This window comes from Lissotriton vulgaris, chromosome 4_1 (assembly GCF_964263255.1).
Source record: "Lissotriton vulgaris chromosome 4_1, aLisVul1.2, whole genome shotgun sequence".
NCBI lineage: Eukaryota > Metazoa > Chordata > Amphibia > Caudata > Salamandridae > Lissotriton > Lissotriton vulgaris.
Genome location: NC_141691.1, coordinates 537,904,007 through 537,916,142, shown reverse-complemented (window position 1 = coordinate 537,916,142; position 12,136 = coordinate 537,904,007). Strand labels below are relative to the sequence as shown.

The 12,136-nt window shown below is 33.4% G+C and overlaps 10 non-coding genes across 10 annotated transcripts; 5 read left to right on the top strand and 5 right to left on the bottom strand.

Moving 5' to 3' along the window:
• Positions 1-1,032: 1,032 nt before the first annotated feature.
• TRNAQ-CUG (transfer RNA glutamine (anticodon CUG)) lies at positions 1,033-1,104 on the top strand. Its single transcript has one exon. It is a non-coding gene; the product is annotated as a tRNA-Gln (tRNA).
• Positions 1,105-1,929: 825 nt separating this feature from the next.
• Positions 1,930-2,001, bottom strand: TRNAQ-UUG (transfer RNA glutamine (anticodon UUG)). Its single transcript has one exon. It is a non-coding gene; the product is annotated as a tRNA-Gln (tRNA).
• A 1,548-nt stretch (positions 2,002-3,549) lies between these two features.
• Positions 3,550-3,621, top strand: TRNAQ-CUG (transfer RNA glutamine (anticodon CUG)). The gene has a single exon. It is a non-coding gene; the product is annotated as a tRNA-Gln (tRNA).
• Positions 3,622-4,446: 825 nt separating this feature from the next.
• TRNAQ-UUG (transfer RNA glutamine (anticodon UUG)) lies at positions 4,447-4,518 on the bottom strand. Its single transcript has one exon. It is a non-coding gene; the product is annotated as a tRNA-Gln (tRNA).
• A 1,546-nt stretch (positions 4,519-6,064) lies between these two features.
• On the top strand, positions 6,065-6,136 carry TRNAQ-CUG (transfer RNA glutamine (anticodon CUG)). Its single transcript has one exon. It is a non-coding gene; the product is annotated as a tRNA-Gln (tRNA).
• Positions 6,137-6,960: 824 nt separating this feature from the next.
• On the bottom strand, positions 6,961-7,032 carry TRNAQ-UUG (transfer RNA glutamine (anticodon UUG)). The gene has a single exon. It is a non-coding gene; the product is annotated as a tRNA-Gln (tRNA).
• A 1,546-nt stretch (positions 7,033-8,578) lies between these two features.
• Positions 8,579-8,650, top strand: TRNAQ-CUG (transfer RNA glutamine (anticodon CUG)). The gene has a single exon. It is a non-coding gene; the product is annotated as a tRNA-Gln (tRNA).
• An 825-nt stretch (positions 8,651-9,475) lies between these two features.
• On the bottom strand, positions 9,476-9,547 carry TRNAQ-UUG (transfer RNA glutamine (anticodon UUG)). The gene has a single exon. It is a non-coding gene; the product is annotated as a tRNA-Gln (tRNA).
• A 1,548-nt stretch (positions 9,548-11,095) lies between these two features.
• On the top strand, positions 11,096-11,167 carry TRNAQ-CUG (transfer RNA glutamine (anticodon CUG)). Its single transcript has one exon. It is a non-coding gene; the product is annotated as a tRNA-Gln (tRNA).
• An 825-nt stretch (positions 11,168-11,992) lies between these two features.
• Positions 11,993-12,064, bottom strand: TRNAQ-UUG (transfer RNA glutamine (anticodon UUG)). The gene has a single exon. It is a non-coding gene; the product is annotated as a tRNA-Gln (tRNA).
• Between the last annotated feature and the right edge of the window lie 72 nt (positions 12,065-12,136).

Here is a 12,136-nt window from a genome sequence, read left to right as displayed (position 1 = left end):
TATAAAAATACATATAATCAATAGAGGTGAAAATAATGAACAGTTGTTGCCTCTCCGCATTTGAAACATGAGCTTCTTCTCCTTCCTCTTCTATATGTCCTGAAATTGAGATAGTCACTTTTTAATCAATTTTGATCTAACAACATAGTTGATTTGTACAAAGCATATCATACGATCTGTGAATAATTCTAAAAAAGAAAATTAGATCAGTACCTTTGAGGCCTCCAAGCAAAAGCTTATATTTCATGATTGCAGATCGACTGTTGAAAATCAGCATGAGAAATGTTTTATTTCACAATTTCCATACTAATATACAAAAAACATTTGTACTATCTGAATGATACCGTCATTGTGGTTCTCTAGGTTTGATTTAAGAACACATCTCTTTCAAAATGTGCTATATTCGCCTTATCAATAGTGTGGAAATCTTCAAAAAGGAATGCTGGGAATCAGCCCTCTGAAATGCATTTGAGAAAAACAGGATAGGATTTTGTAATGTCGCACTATTTTGTGTAGGAATGTGATGTTATGTGTATTATAAAGTTCGTATTTCTGTAACTTGTTCAAGCTGTTGGACATTTTGAAAGGATTCAACATTTTTCTCTTTCAACCTACTGGTGTTGGATTGGAACTATCAATAACAAAAGATGACAGAAATGTAAAAGGTCGAGATTAGTAAAATCGTACCTCAAAGAATTGGACTGGTACCTTTGCATGCAAAGTCCAAAGTGCCAACTGTTGCTCTTTGGAGCCACCCATGTGAGAGACAGAAATGGATGTAGTAGTTTGGAAATGTAGAATGTTTTAATATTCTTCAGTCAAATATGATCATTATTTTGTAAATTGCATTTCCTGATAAACGTTTGCACATTTAACACTGTTATGGAGAATGCAGCTGAAAAGAATCAAATCACATTATAGCTCTTTACACTATGAGCATTCAACTGAGATATCTTTTCATCAATGTAAGAAAAGCCCCCGCACTGATGCGCTCTCTTTTGTCTCAATGGAAAAATCCCTCATGTATGGCAGGGTTCCATGGTGTAATGGTTAGCACTCTGGACTCTGAATCCAGCGATCCGAGTTCAAATCTCGGTGGGACCTGCTTGAATTATGAGATTTAATATTTCACTAATTTCTTAGAATTTGGACTTGGAAAAACATAACGTCAAAGTTTTATACTGAAACTTATCAACGTATAAGTATGTATCTATGTACACATGGCTATATCCATCTAGATAGTGATAATACAATATAAAGAAAAGAATTATTCATAAACATAAGTACTGAAGCTGAAAACTAAAAACTGTTCTTTCCCATCCACAATTTAAGCAAGAGGTTCTTTTCCTTTCTCATCTTTATGATCAGTAATAAGATAGTTAATTTTGCTGATTTCTTATCTGACAACATTCTTGACTTACACAGTGCATTTAATTGTGAATTTCTTTGAAAGAGGAATTCAGATTAATACATTTGACATGTCTTTCGAAAGATTCTACTTTGTGGTTATGGATCTACTTTAGAAAAACAGAGTGTAAATATCTGTGTGTCTTAATTTCAAGATTGTTATTTAAAAGTTCATCTCTTCTGTCCCCAAAATACACAATTTGATTCCTCAAGTTTTCTTTTAATGAAGGCTTTCCAATTAAAAAAGTTCTGTGTTCCCCTTATCAATAACAGTAAGATTTAAACAAATAATATCTTGGATCAGCCTCTTGTGATGAGTTGAGAAAACAGAGTCAGCTCACAAAATATCTCATTATTTTGAGCCATTTTATTTCCATGTTTTCTAAAAGTTCTATCATTTGCTCACATCAAATAGACTTTAAAAATACAATCAATAAATCAATGTTTCACTCTACCCGTGTTAGATTTATGATATTTATGAATACACTTGACAGAAAAAGATTTGGTCATAAGTCATGAAAGTGGTCCCACCGAGATTTGAACTCGGATCCTTGGATTCAAAGTCCAAAGTGCTAACCATTACACCATGGAACCTCCCATGTGACAGGGGAGCAAATTGCTGCAGCAATGTGGACATTTCACATTTTTTATTTTCTACAGTCAAAGACAAACAGAATTATATAACTTTTCTATTCTGTTCAACTTTTGCCTATTGAACTATGTTAGGGAAGGATGTTGCACACAGGACTCAAGTAACGCTATGACTCTGTTGAACAGTACTTTTTATGTGAGATAAGATTTTGCAATAAAAGATAAGATTCCCCCGTGAATGCAATCTCTTCTGCCAAAATGGAAAGCTCAACCTGGTACAGGTGGGTTGATGGTGTTATGCTTGTCAATCTGGACTCTGAAAACAGGGATCTAAGTACAAAGCTCAGTGGGACTTATCTAAACTTTACGATTTTTTTTCCATTCAGTTCTTAGAAGTATTAATTGGAAAAACATCTCATTTACTTATAAACTTGTACGTATCAACTTATATGTATGTATCTCCCTATATATCGCTATATGTCTATGTATATTTATCGGAAAATATAAATATATACATTATAAAAATACATATAATCAATAGAGGTGAAAATAATGAACAGTTGTTGCCTCTCCGCATTTGAAACATGAGCTTCTTCTCCTTCCTCTTCTATATGTCCTGAAATTGAGATAGTCACTTTTTAATCAATTTTGATCTAACAACATAGTTGATTTGTACAAAGCATATCATACGATCTGTGAATAATTCTAAAAAAGAAAATTAGATCAGTACCTTTGAGGCCTCCAAGCAAAAGCTTATATTTCATGATTGCAGATCGACTGTTGAAAATCAGCATGAGAAATGTTTTATTTCACAATTTCCATACTAATATACAAAAAACATTTGTACTATCTGAATGATACCGTCATTGTGGTTCTCTAGGTTTGATTTAAGAACACATCTCTTTCAAAATGTGCTATGTTCGCCTTATCAATAGTGTGGAAATCTTCAAAAAGGAATGCTGGGAATCAGCCCTCTGAAATGCATTTGAGAAAAACAGGATAGGATTTTGTAATGTCGCACTATTTTGTGTAGGAATGTGATGTTATGTGTATTATAAAGTTCGTATTTCTGTAACTTGTTCAAGCTGTTGGACATTTTGAAAGGAGTCAACATTTGTCTCTTTCAACCTACTGGTGTTGGATTGGAGCTATCAATAACAAAAGATGACAGAAATGTAAAAGGTCGAGATTAGTAAAATAGTACCTCAAAGAATTGGACTGGTACCTTTGCATGCAAAGTCCAAAGTGCCAAGCGTTGCTCTTTGGAGCCACCCATGTGAGAGACAGAGAAAGGGATGTAGTAGTTTGGAAATGTAGAATGTTTTAATATTCTTCAGTCAAATATGATCATTATTTTGTAAATTGCATTTCCTGATAAACGTTTGCACATTTAACACTGTTATGGAGAATGCAGCTGAAAAGAATCAAATCACATTATAGCTCTTTACACTATGAGCATTCAACTGAGATATCTTTTCATCAATGTAAGAAAAGCCCCCGCACTGATGCGCTCTCTTTTGTCTCAATGGAAAAATCCCTCATGTATGGCAGGGTTCCATGGTGTAATGGTTAGCACTCTGGACTCTGAATCCAGCGATCCGAGTTCAAATCTCGGTGGGACCTGCTTGAATTATGAGATTTAATATTTCACTAATTTCTTAGAATTTGGACTTGGAAAAACATAACGTCAAAGTGTTATACTGAAACGTATCAACGTATAAGTATGTATCTATGTACACATGGCTATATCCATCTAGATAGTGATAATACAATATAAAGAAAAGAATTATTCATAAACATAAGTACTGAAGCTGAAAACTAAAAACTGTTCTTTCCCATCCACAATTTAAGCAAGAGGTTCTTTTCCTTTCTCATCTTTATGATCAGTAATAAGATAGTTAATTTTGCTGATTTCTTATCTGACAACATTCTTGACTTACACAGTGCATTTAATTGTGAATTTCTTTGAAAGAGGAATTCAGATTAATACATTTGACATGTCTTTCGAAAGATTCTACTTTGTGGTTATGGATCTACTTTAGAAAAACAGAGTGTAAATATCTGTGTGTCTTAATTTCAAGATTGTTATTTAAAAGTTCATCTCTTCTGTCCCCAAAATACACAATTTGATTCCTCAAGTTTTCTTTTAATGAAGGCTTTCCAATTAAAAAAGTTCTGTGTTCCCCTTATCAATAACAGTAAGATTTAAACAAGTAATATCTTGGATCAGCCTCTTGTGATGAGTTGAGAAAACAGAGTCAGCTCACAAAATATCTCATTATTTTGAGCCATTTTATTTCCATGTTTTCTAAAAGTTCTATCATTTGCTCACATCAAATAGACTTTAAAAATACAATCAATAAATCAATGTTTCACTCTACCCGTGTTAGATTTATGATATTTATGAATACACTTGACAGAAAAAGATTTGGTCATAAGTCATGAAAGTGGTCCCACCGAGATTTGAACTCGGATCCTTGGATTCAAAGTCCAAAGTGCTAACCATTACACCATGGAACCTCCCATGTGACAGGGGAGCAAATTGCTGCAGCAATGTGGACATTTCACATTTTTTATTTTCTACAGTCAAAGACAAACAGAATTATATAACTTTTCTATTCTGTTCAACTTTTGCCTATTGAACTATGTTAGGGAAGGATGTTGCACAAAGGACTCAAGTAACGCTATGACTCTGTTGAACAGTACTTTTTATGTGAGATAAGATTTTGCAATAAAAGATAAGATTCCCCCGTGAATGCAATCTCTTCTGCCAAAATGGAAAGCTCAACCTGGTACAGGTGGGTTGATGGTGTTATGCTTGTCAATCTGGACTCTGAAAACAGGGATCTAAGTACAAAGCTCAGTGGGACTTATCTAAACTTTACGATTTTTTTTCCATTCAGTTCTTAGAAGTATTAATTGGAAAAACATCTCATTTACTTATAAACTTGTACGTATCAACTTATATGTATGTATCTCCCTATATATCGCTATATGTCTATGTATATTTATCGGAAAATATAAATATATACATTATAAAAATACATATAATCAATAGAGGTGAAAATAATGAACAGTTGTTGCCTCTCCGCATTTGAAACATGAGCTTCTTCTCCTTCCTCTTCTATATGTCCTGAAATTGAGATAGTCACTTTTTAATCAATTTTGATCTAACAACATAGTTGATTTGTACAAAGCATATCATACGATCTGTGAATAATTCTAAAAAAGAAAATTAGATCAGTACCTTTGAGGCCTCCAAGCAAAAGCTTATATTTCATGATTGCAGATCGACTGTTGAAAATCAGCATGAGAAATGTTTTATTTCACAATTTCCATACTAATATACAAAAAACATTTGTACTATCTGAATGATACCGTCATTGTGGTTCTCTAGGTTTGATTTAAGAACACATCTCTTTCAAAATGTGCTATGTTCGCCTTATCAATAGTGTGGAAATCTTCAAAAAGGAATGCTGGGAATCAGCCCTCTGAAATGCATTTGAGAAAAACAGGATAGGATTTTGTAATGTCGCACTATTTTGTGTAGGAATGTGATGTTATGTGTATTATAAAGTTCGTATTTCTGTAACTTGTTCAAGCTGTTGGACATTTTGAAAGGATTCAACATTTTTCTCTTTCAACCTACTGGTGTTGGATTGGAACTATCAATAACAAAAGATGACAGAAATGTAAAAGGTCGAGATTAGTAAAATCGTACCTCAAAGAATTGGACTGGTACCTTTGCATGCAAAGTCCAAAGTGCCAACTGTTGCTCTTTGGAGCCACCCATGTGAGAGACAGAAATGGATGTAGTAGTTTGGAAATGTAGAATGTTTTAATATTCTTCAGTCAAATATGATCATTATTTTGTAAATTGCATTTCCTGATAAACGTTTGCACATTTAACACTGTTATGGAGAATGCAGCTGAAAAGAATCAAATCACATTATAGCTCTTTACACTATGAGCATTCAACTGAGATATCTTTTCATCAATGTAAGAAAAGCCCCTGCACTGATGCGCTCTCTTTTGTCTCAATGGAAAAATCCCTCATGTATGGCAGGGTTCCATGGTGTAATGGTTAGCACTCTGGACTCTGAATCCAGCGATCCGAGTTCAAATCTCGGTGGGACCTGCTTGAATTATGAGATTTAATATTTCACTAATTTCTTAGAATTTGGACTTGGAAAAACATAACGTCAAAGTTTTATACTGAAACTTATCAACGTATAAGTATGTATCTATGTACACATGGCTATATCCATCTAGATAGTGATAATACAATATAAAGAAATGAATTATTCATAAACATAAGTACTGAAGCTGAAAACTAAAAACTGTTCTTTCCCATCCACAATTTAAGCAAGAGGTTCTTTTCCTTTCTCATCTTTATGATCAGTAATAAGATAGTTAATTTTGCTGATTTCTTATCTGACAACATTCTTGACTTACACAGTGCATTTAATTGTGAATTTCTTTGAAAGAGGAATTCAGATTAATACATTTGACATGTCTTTCGAAAGATTCTACTTTGTGGTTATGGATCTACTTTAGAAAAACAGAGTGTAAATATCTGTGTGTCTTAATTTCAAGATTGTTATTTAAAAGTTCATCTCTTCTGTCCCCAAAATACACAATTTGATTCCTCAAGTTTTCTTTTAATGAAGGCTTTCCAATTAAAAAAGTTCCGTGTTCCCCTTATCAATAACAGTAAGATTTAAACAAGTAATATCTTGGATCAGCCTCTTGTGATGAGTTGAGAAAACAGTCAGCTCACAAAATATCTCATTATTTTGAGCCATTTTATTTCCATGTTTTCTAAAAGTTCTATCATTTGCTCACATCAAATAGACTTTAAAAATACAATCAATAAATCAATGTTTCACTCTTACCCGTGTTAGATTTATGATATTTATGAATACCCTTGACAGAAAAAGATTTGGTCATAAGTCATGAAAGTGGTCCCACCGAGATTTGAACTCGGATCCTTGGATTCAAAGTCCAAAGTGCTAACCATTACACCATGGAACCTCCCATGTGACAGGGAAGCAAATTGCTGCAGCAATGTGGACATTTCACATTTTTTATTTTCTACAGTCAAAGACAAACAGAATTATATAACTTTTCTATTCTGTTCAACTTTTGCCTATTGAACTATGTTAGGGAAGGATGTTGCACAAAGGACTCAAGTAACGCTATGACTCTGTTGAACAGTACTTTTTATGTGAGATAAGATTTTGCAATAAAAGATAAGATTCCCCCGTGAATGCAATCTCTTCTGCCAAAATGGAAAGCTCAACCTGGTACAGGTGGGTTGATGGTGTTATGCTTGTCAATCTGGACTCTGAAAACAGGGATCTAAGTACAAAGCTCAGTGGGACTTATCTAAACTTTACGATTTTTTTTCCATTCAGTTCTTAGAAGTATTAATTGGAAAAACATCTCATTTACTTATAAACTTGTACGTATCAACTTATATGTATGTATCTCCCTATATATCGCTATATGTCTATGTATATTTATCGGAAAATATAAATATATACATTATAAAAATAGATATAATCAATAGAGGTGAAAATAATGAACAGTTGTTGCCTCTCCGCATTTGAAACATGAGCTTCTTCTCCTTCCTCTTCTATATGTCCTGAAATTGAGATAGTCACTTTTTAATCAATTTTGATCTAACAACATAGTTGATTTGTACAAAGCATATCATACGATCTGTGAATAATTCTAAAAAAGAAAATTAGATCAGTACCTTTGAGGCCTCCAAGCAAAAGCTTATATTTCATGATTGCAGATCGACTGTTGAAAATCAGCATGAGAAATGTTTTATTTCACAATTTCCATACTAATATACAAAAAACATTTGTACTATCTGAATGATACCGTCATTGTGGTTCTCTAGGTTTGATTTAAGAACACATCTCTTTCAAAATGTGCTATATTCGCCTTATCAATAGTGTGGAAATCTTCAAAAAGGAATGCTGGGAATCAGCCCTCTGAAATGCATTTGAGAAAAACAGGATAGGATTTTGTAATGTCGCACTATTTTGTGTAGGAATGTGATGTTATGTGTATTATAAAGTTCGTATTTCTGTAACTTGTTCAAGCTGTTGGACATTTTGAAAGGATTCAACATTTTTCTCTTTCAACCTACTGGTGTTGGATTGGAACTATCAATAACAAAAGATGACAGAAATGTAAAAGGTCGAGATTAGTAAAATCGTACCTCAAAGAATTGGACTGGTACCTTTGCATGCAAAGTCCAAAGTGCCAACTGTTGCTCTTTGGAGCCACCCATGTGAGAGACAGAAATGGATGTAGTAGTTTGGAAATGTAGAATGTTTTAATATTCTTCAGTCAAATATGATCATTATTTTGTAAATTGCATTTCCTGATAAACGTTTGCACATTTAACACTGTTATGGAGAATGCAGCTGAAAAGAATCAAATCACATTATAGCTCTTTACACTATGAGCATTCAACTGAGATATCTTTTCATCAATGTAAGAAAAGCCCCCGCACTGATGCGCTCTCTTTTGTCTCAATGGAAAAATCCCTCATGTATGGCAGGGTTCCATGGTGTAATGGTTAGCACTCTGGACTCTGAATCCAGCGATCCGAGTTCAAATCTCGGTGGGACCTGCTTGAATTATGAGATTTAATATTTCACTAATTTCTTAGAATTTGGACTTGGAAAAACATAACGTCAAAGTTTTATACTGAAACTTATCAACGTATAAGTATGTATCTATGTACACATGGCTATATCCATCTAGATAGTGATAATACAATATAAAGAAAAGAATTATTCATAAACATAAGTACTGAAGCTGAAAACTAAAAACTGTTCTTTCCCATCCACAATTTAAGCAAGAGGTTCTTTTCCTTTCTCATCTTTATGATCAGTAATAAGATAGTTAATTTTGCTGATTTCTTATCTGACAACATTCTTGACTTACACAGTGCATTTAATTGTGAATTTCTTTGAAAGAGGAATTCAGATTAATACATTTGACATGTCTTTCGAAAGATTCTACTTTGTGGTTATGGATCTACTTTAGAAAAACAGAGTGTAAATATCTGTGTGTCTTAATTTCAAGATTGTTATTTAAAAGTTCATCTCTTCTGTCCCCAAAATACACAATTTGATTCCTCAAGTTTTCTTTTAATGAAGGCTTTCCAATTAAAAAAGTTCTGTGTTCCCCTTATCAATAACAGTAAGATTTAAACAAATAATATCTTGGATCAGCCTCTTGTGATGAGTTGAGAAAACAGAGTCAGCTCACAAAATATCTCATTATTTTGAGCCATTTTATTTCCATGTTTTCTAAAAGTTCTATCATTTGCTCACATCAAATAGACTTTAAAAATACAATCAATAAATCAATGTTTCACTCTACCCGTGTTAGATTTATGATATTTATGAATACACTTGACAGAAAAAGATTTGGTCATAAGTCATGAAAGTGGTCCCACCGAGATTTGAACTCGGATCCTTGGATTCAAAGTCCAAAGTGCTAACCATTACACCATGGAACCTCCCATGTGACAGGGGAGCAAATTGCTGCAGCAATGTGGACATTTCACATTTTTTATTTTCTACAGTCAAAGACAAACAGAATTATATAACTTTTCTATTCTGTTCAACTTTTGCCTATTGAACTATGTTAGGGAAGGATGTTGCACACAGGACTCAAGTAACGCTATGACTCTGTTGAACAGTACTTTTTATGTGAGATAAGATTTTGCAATAAAAGATAAGATTCCCCCGTGAATGCAATCTCTTCTGCCAAAATGGAAAGCTCAACCTGGTACAGGTGGGTTGATGGTGTTATGCTTGTCAATCTGGACTCTGAAAACAGGGATCTAAGTACAAAGCTCAGTGGGACTTATCTAAACTTTACGATTTTTTTTCCATTCAGTTCTTAGAAGTATTAATTGGAAAAACATCTCATTTACTTATAAACTTGTACGTATCAACTTATATGTATGTATCTCCCTATATATCGCTATATGTCTATGTATATTTATCGGAAAATATAAATATATACATTATAAAAATACATATAATCAATAGAGGTGAAAATAATGAACAGTTGTTGCCTCTCCGCATTTGAAACATGAGCTTCTTCTCCTTCCTCTTCTATATGTCCTGAAATTGAGATAGTCACTTTTTAATCAATTTTGATCTAACAACATAGTTGATTTGTACAAAGCATATCATACGATCTGTGAATAATTCTAAAAAAGAAAATTAGATCAGTACCTTTGAGGCCTCCAAGCAAAAGCTTATATTTCATGATTGCAGATCGACTGTTGAAAATCAGCATGAGAAATGTTTTATTTCACAATTTCCATACTAATATACAAAAAACATTTGTACTATCTGAATGATACCGTCATTGTGGTTCTCTAGGTTTGATTTAAGAACACATCTCTTTCAAAATGTGCTATGTTCGCCTTATCAATAGTGTGGAAATCTTCAAAAAGGAATGCTGGGAATCAGCCCTCTGAAATGCATTTGAGAAAAACAGGATAGGATTTTGTAATGTCGCACTATTTTGTGTAGGAATGTGATGTTATGTGTATTATAAAGTTCGTATTTCTGTAACTTGTTCAAGCTGTTGGACATTTTGAAAGGAGTCAACATTTGTCTCTTTCAACCTACTGGTGTTGGATTGGAGCTATCAATAACAAAAGATGACAGAAATGTAAAAGGTCGAGATTAGTAAAATAGTACCTCAAAGAATTGGACTGGTACCTTTGCATGCAAAGTCCAAAGTGCCAAGCGTTGCTCTTTGGAGCCACCCATGTGAGAGACAGAGAAAGGGATGTAGTAGTTTGGAAATGTAGAATGTTTTAATATTCTTCAGTCAAATATGATCATTATTTTGTAAATTGCATTTCCTGATAAACGTTTGCACATTTAACACTGTTATGGAGAATGCAGCTGAAAAGAATCAAATCACATTATAGCTCTTTACACTATGAGCATTCAACTGAGATATCTTTTCATCAATGTAAGAAAAGCCCCCGCACTGATGCGCTCTCTTTTGTCTCAATGGAAAAATCCCTCATGTATGGCAGGGTTCCATGGTGTAATGGTTAGCACTCTGGACTCTGAATCCAGCGATCCGAGTTCAAATCTCGGTGGGACCTGCTTGAATTATGAGATTTAATATTTCACTAATTTCTTAGAATTTGGACTTGGAAAAACATAACGTCAAAGTGTTATACTGAAACGTATCAACGTATAAGTATGTATCTATGTACACATGGCTATATCCATCTAGATAGTGATAATACAATATAAAGAAAAGAATTATTCATAAACATAAGTACTGAAGCTGAAAACTAAAAACTGTTCTTTCCCATCCACAATTTAAGCAAGAGGTTCTTTTCCTTTCTCATCTTTATGATCAGTAATAAGATAGTTAATTTTGCTGATTTCTTATCTGACAACATTCTTGACTTACACAGTGCATTTAATTGTGAATTTCTTTGAAAGAGGAATTCAGATTAATACATTTGACATGTCTTTCGAAAGATTCTACTTTGTGGTTATGGATCTACTTTAGAAAAACAGAGTGTAAATATCTGTGTGTCTTAATTTCAAGATTGTTATTTAAAAGTTCATCTCTTCTGTCCCCAAAATACACAATTTGATTCCTCAAGTTTTCTTTTAATGAAGGCTTTCCAATTAAAAAAGTTCTGTGTTCCCCTTATCAATAACAGTAAGATTTAAACAAGTAATATCTTGGATCAGCCTCTTGTGATGAGTTGAGAAAACAGAGTCAGCTCACAAAATATCTCATTATTTTGAGCCATTTTATTTCCATGTTTTCTAAAAGTTCTATCATTTGCTCACATCAAATAGACTTTAAAAATACAATCAATAAATCAATGTTTCACTCTACCCGTGTTAGATTTATGATATTTATGAATACACTTGACAGAAAAAGATTTGGTCATAAGTCATGAAAGTGGTCCCACCGAGATTTGAACTCGGATCCTTGGATTCAAAGTCCAAAGTGCTAACCATTACACCATGGAACCTCCCATGTGACAGGGGAGCAAATTGCTGCAGCAATGTGGACATTTCACATTTTTTATTTTCTACAGTCAAAG